Raw genomic sequence first — 6,053 nt, forward strand, 5'->3', positions numbered from 1 at the left:
TGGGATTAAAGGCGTGCGCCACCACCGCCCAGTTTAAATGTAAATTTTTTAAAGAAAAATAAAACAAACTCTGAGCTATGCCAATAGCATAGATTTTAAACCCAAGGCTTCACAGACTCTGACGTCAGCAGCGATGGAGATGCCAGAGATAGCAACTGCTGGTCTGTTTACGAAACTGGCCAGGACTCTCTAGCACCCAGGGACTCTGTGGCATCCTACAGAAGTGCGATTTGGCAGAGGTCAAGGGAAGACGAGCTTTAGCAGCTCACTGTCGCTTTGTCGGTGTGATGACCAAACAGTATCAACAAGCTTCGTTCCTTGCGGTCATCTGCTTCTCTGCGAGTAATCATCACTTTCTCTGCAGAGCTCCCCCTGCCCTTCAGTGGCTAGGAGCTTCCTGCTGCCTCAGTGTCTGAGCCCATTCACTCATTCAAGAAGGATTTACTGAGTGTCCAGTGTACAGCAAATACCGCTCCGAGTGTAAGAGATGAGATAGTAAATAAAGCAGAGGCCCTGGCGTTGTGGAGCCTACATTTTGGCGGGAACATGGAAGACAGACACTAAGTAGGTACCTGTCACAATCCAGGTCGAAGAGCAAAAGTCCCAAAGTGTATTAAGATACCAGGTTCTGTCTCAATTTCTTGTCACAAGGAGAGAGAAAAGGCCCAGGTTATCTCTTGCCCTGTCCCTCCCTTAAATATGCCCCCATGTGACCCTGAAGCCATCCTTCAATACACACAATCCTAGCCTCTCCATCTGATGCCACCGGTGCGTTTGTGTTCCTGGAGGCCTGCTGTTGGCTGGCAGTCGAGAAGGAAAAGCCAACCGCTAGTACTAAGGGGTGGGCATTTGGGGGGCACTGACACAACTCAGGGCTTCCTACCTGCTGCGGCTCACGTTGACGGTCACGCACACCCTGCCCCGCCTGCACCACTGAACACAAAACAGCTCTGCAGCGCCTTTCCCAGGCCGCTGCCAGAGACGGGCACGATGCTCCTGCCCTCTAGGCACCGCCGACCTGGCTAAGTCAGGTGTCCTAGTAAATACACAGACATTAAATAAAGAAGTTAACGACTTCCATTACACGTAAACAAAAGGGTCAATGTCGTTAATCAGAGGGAGAGAAGGGGTGTGGTGGGAATTACCAGTAAGCTGATTGCGCTGTGGGAGAGTCAGCTGAGAAGCTGGTGGCACGGCTGGAAGGAACCTACAATTATCTTAGCCTATAATTACTGCATGGCAACAACAAGAAATCACTTAAGGAAAACACCACGGAGAGGCGCCTCTGACAGAGAGGGTGACCTCTGAAGAACTTGGGAAGTTTTAGCTGCGCATCCTCAGACTCGTGCGTGAGTCTTGTCAACACCGCACTCATCAGCTTGCTCAACAAATGGCTACTGAGTTTCTTCTAGGCCCGAGGCCCTCAGGCAGGCTGGCACTGAGTATATGTGAAGGGCCAGGCCAGCGCCCTGGGAGCTCAAGCTGAGCATTTGGAGAATCTAAACTACATGAGAGATTTTTAAAGACTTTAAATTAATTAACTAATTAATTTTTACATTTGTGTGTGTGTTTGTGCAAGAATGCGTGTGAGCACCTGATTGTCAAGCATGCACGTGATGGTCAGAGGACAATTTGAGGAAGCTGGTTTTCTGCTTCTGTCACAGAAGTTCAAGAGACTAGAGCTCAGGTCGTCAGGCTCAGCAGCAAGAGTGCTTGCCTGCTGAGTCCTCTTGCTTACCAAGGAGATTTTTGAGAAAGCAAGCGGAGGACCACTATTGAGGTAGCCAGAGTGTTTTGGAGCACAAAGAGGGTGAACCAGTTTGGTTCAAACTGTGGATTGAGGAAAGCTTCCTGGAGGAAATAACATTTATTAGGACCTAAAATAGTAGGAGATGGTTATTTAAAAAAAAATGGACTCAGGGTTGGAAAGCGATGGAGTTGAGTGAAGCAGCCAAGAGCTGCAAACCATTTGGGTGGTTGGAGGTCAAAGCAGGAGGACACAAGCAGAAGACAAACATGAGGCTCTTAGTAGGTGATGAAGACGGAGCTCCTCAGGAAGCCAGTAGGAACTGGGGTCACTAGTGTTGACACGTTTCTCCCCATCTTGGAGCCCAGTTCCTGCCTGTTGCGTCACAGCACGGAGCAGATTCTGTTTCGCAGCACTGAGCAGACTCCACGTGAATCAACACTATGGACGAGTTCTCCACCCTGGTCAACTGTGGTAGCTGATGGTCCTCACCACAGTCGTTCATCCGAGCCAAAGCCTTCCCCAACCACAGAGGCTGTCTTTTCATTGGTTCTGCTTATTCCAGAAGCAGAAATCAGTAAGAAGAATTTTCAAAACAGACTGAATAGAGAGTCTTCTCCACAGTAGACCGGATGCAAGGTAATGTGTTCTGCAATGTGTGGGATTTGAGCTCAGTTCGAATCTAGGTTTTACCATAAACTGCGAGCGGCTGAGGAAGCCTCAGCTCCCAGCCTGCGGACAGCCTGCAGACAGCCTGCAGACAGCCTGCGGACAGTAGGTTATGCTGTGCCAGATTTAGCCTTGTCCATGGCTAATAAAGCTTGGCATGCGTGTTCTGTCTCATCACACTTTTATTACTAGCCTTCTTAAATTCTGGAATGAAGCAGCGTATTAATCGACTGCTGCACGAATTCATTCATTCATTCATTCACAGTGTGCACTCCCTATACTAACAAAATCGAGATACTGGTCCCTTGCGTGGCTTACAGGATGGAGGCAGAAATCATAGGAGATAATCTATGTGGAAGCACCTTGTAGAGCATGTGCCGGTACAGCTAACGTGAGCCTGGGTGTCATGCTGGAAAAATTCTTTACCCTTTTTAGTCCCATTAACATGATTTGTCAATTTCCTTTCTTCTCGAATCTGTCCACCTCTCTTTAATGCCCTTCGCAAAGCCGTTGTTATCTTTCCGCTGGACCACCGCCAGATGTCTCGTGGATAGCTCCCTGCCCTCACAGCCCTCTAAACCGTTTATTTTAGATAGTGCTTGGTATCTTAAAATGCAAATCTGACTTGGTGATGCTTGCCTTAAATATGGTTCAACAGTCTCCACTGCTCTAAGAATAGAACCCCAGATCCTCAGCTGCACCCTAGCCTCGGTGTTCTTTCTCCTGTTCCCAGCATTAGCGATTCTGCATGCATTGGTCCATCTTCCTTAACACCCCAGCTAGCCAGGGACAAGTTATCCTCCCAGCTTTTCAGTTTTCCCACCATGCCTGGCCCCCACTCCGAGGTCTAAGAGCACAGCGGTCATCTTTGATAGCGCCTATCTCAAAGGCAAATTGAACTGTCCAAGCCGTTTTAGGCACCCAGAAGTATTTGTCTCCCCCTGCTGGAATACAGACTTCTCAGAGACAGAGAAACATTGATCTAATTTATTACTGTATTAGCAGAGCCTGGAATAGTTTCTGGTGCACAGGAGTGGTCAAAATACTTTTTGTCCATTGTTGAATACACAAATCCTTCTTTGGGACACACCAGTGAGGGGCTGGAGTTCTGCAGAGGTGTGAGAGCCACAGGGAGCTGGATGACTGATACTTGGAGTCAATCTCCTTCCTTTCCACATCTGTCCCTGGCTAAACCAAACCACAGGGACAAACCACAGACAGCCATGTCTGTCTTGTCCCAGGCTCCTCCAAAGTGCCCATACGGAAACTGCCAGAGGCTGGATATTGCAAAGGTCTCATGGGAATTCCACCACGAGAGGAGAGTGTCTTTGGTTGATGGTTTGAAATGGAAAAGAAACCCTCCTAAAATGGAGCAAGCTCACAGCTTTGTCCATTGCCCACCCAAGTAGAACTCCCAGCAAACATGGTTGTTTAATAAAACCTTCTTTTTCCTTGAAAGTTTTTACTCTTTTTAGTACTAATTTATAAATACATACTCATGATACAGGGTACAAAAGGATGAAGAAAGTCTTACTGCCGGGCACTGAATGTCCTTGTGCAGATGCCGGAACTTTCTAGAAATGCTCTGGGTAAATACGAGCAAACTCACAGGCAGCCTTTACACAGAAGCAGCACAAACTGCTCATTGTTCTGTGACTCATTATTTTAAATTAATAATAATTCTTGAAAATTGCTCCATATCTGTTTATAGACAGCAATTGCCTTCCTTCACACTTGTGTTCTACTAAATTCATGCATCATTGATTATTAATTATTAATATTAATCATATTAATTAATATAAACAAACATTAATTATTAATCAATGTTAAGATATATTTATACCTTACTTGTGGATGTTTAGATTACTGTTCATCTTTTGCTTTTTAAAGAATCAATGCATTGGCTATAATTGTATAAACTCATTTTGTTCAATTGGAGCAGCTGAATCAAAGGAATTAACTTTAATGGAATCAGAGAGATGGCTAGAGGTTAAATGCACTTGTCGCTCTTACAGAAGACCCAGGTTCAGTTCCCAGTACCCACTTGGTGGCTTATAACTTATAACCCAGTTCCAGAGCATCCAAGATCATCTTCTAACCTTCTCAGGTTCTTGCATACATGTGGTATACCTACATACACTCAGGAACACACACCCATAATCATTTTAAAAGAATACGTTTTTAATTGTTACTTTATGCGTATGGGCATTTTGCCTGAATGTATATATGTCTGTGTGCTGTGTGTATGCCTGGTGCCTGCAGAGGCCAGTCAAGGCCATAGGATCTCCTGGGACTAGAATTATAGGCAGTTGTATGCCACCATATGTGTGTTGGGAATTGAACTTGAGTCCTCTGGGAGAGCATTCTCTAAACGACAGAGCCACCACTCTAGCCCCTACAGTTATAGTTTGGATCCATCTGTAATTCATTTATGTGGTCTAACAGGAAGTCAAGTTCATGGCAAACTAATGTCCCCAAACCCCGTTGCTAATGAATCTTTTTCCTTCACCGATTCAAAGTACAACATTTAGTACATTTAATGAGTACATTTCTAAGTTATAAGGATTATCGTGTTTTAATAGCTGGGAACCCTGACCATAGGTCATTGCTGCTTTAGAAGTCTCCTTTTGAAACTTGGAGTCAGTTTACCTAGTTTCCGAGGAAAATGTTTTGATGTTCTTGCGGGGGCCACATTAACCTTAAGCTCAGCCTAGGGAGTCCTGAGGCCTCCTATCCAAGAGCGTGACCTACACTTTTATCTGTTCAAGTCTTCTTTTCATTCTTCAATAGTTTCTCTCACAGCCTTTACAGATTCCTCAGGTTTATTTCTGAATATTTCATCTTTCATTGTTGTTAAGAACTATAAGTTAGGGCTTTAATTATGTTTACAACTGCTTACTGACTACAGGTATGGAAATTACTGCATTGGTTTCAATAATGCTGGTGCAAGCCAGATCCTAGCCAGTTTTTATCGTCATCTTTAGATTTGTGTTTTCTAGGAAAAATTAAATAATGACAAATTAACTTCTTCAATTCTTAGGAGAAAATTATTATTGGGGTGTAGGTGGCAGCAGTTTCTTCTTCCTTTTTATTTAATTTATTTATTTTGCATTGTAATATTCTTCAAGCAGATAACAGTTAGAAGTTTTAAAAGTGTGACCAGCAGAAGCATCTTCCTGTCCCACCCCGGCTTCCCAGTCCACAGGAACCAGAGCTTTTGCAGTCTGTTCTGTGTCCTTCCACGGGCACAGGCATCTCACACACCAGGTGCCCCTAAGTGTGCCCCTGAACACACACTGGGAAGCCCAGGCGAAGAGCCAGAAGCCAAGGAGACAGACAGGCCATCCTCTCCTGTGTTGTTATCCTTAATAACTAAACAAGGAGGAAGTGGAAAGGCTAGAGCTGAGGCCCAAACCATTCTAAACCTTCTCTGGTTGGCTGTTCCCGACCAGGTAGTCTTGGAAGAGCCAGGTCCCTGGCTTCTGCATTTTGTTTTTCAACACACTATTTCCTTATCTCTTCCAAACAGATGGGTTACAGACATTCACACGGTAAGTGGCTGCTCAGAATTTTCTTAGGACCAGAGATTCAGAGGGGGATGCAGACCCACAGCTTGCGACTGTGTCTAGAATCAGTC

This window comes from Alexandromys fortis, unplaced genomic scaffold, assembly GCF_014885135.2.
Source record: "Alexandromys fortis isolate MF-2015 unplaced genomic scaffold, M_Fortis_MF-2015_v1.1 scaffold_6, whole genome shotgun sequence".
In the NCBI taxonomy this organism is placed as follows: domain Eukaryota; kingdom Metazoa; phylum Chordata; class Mammalia; order Rodentia; family Cricetidae; genus Alexandromys; species Alexandromys fortis.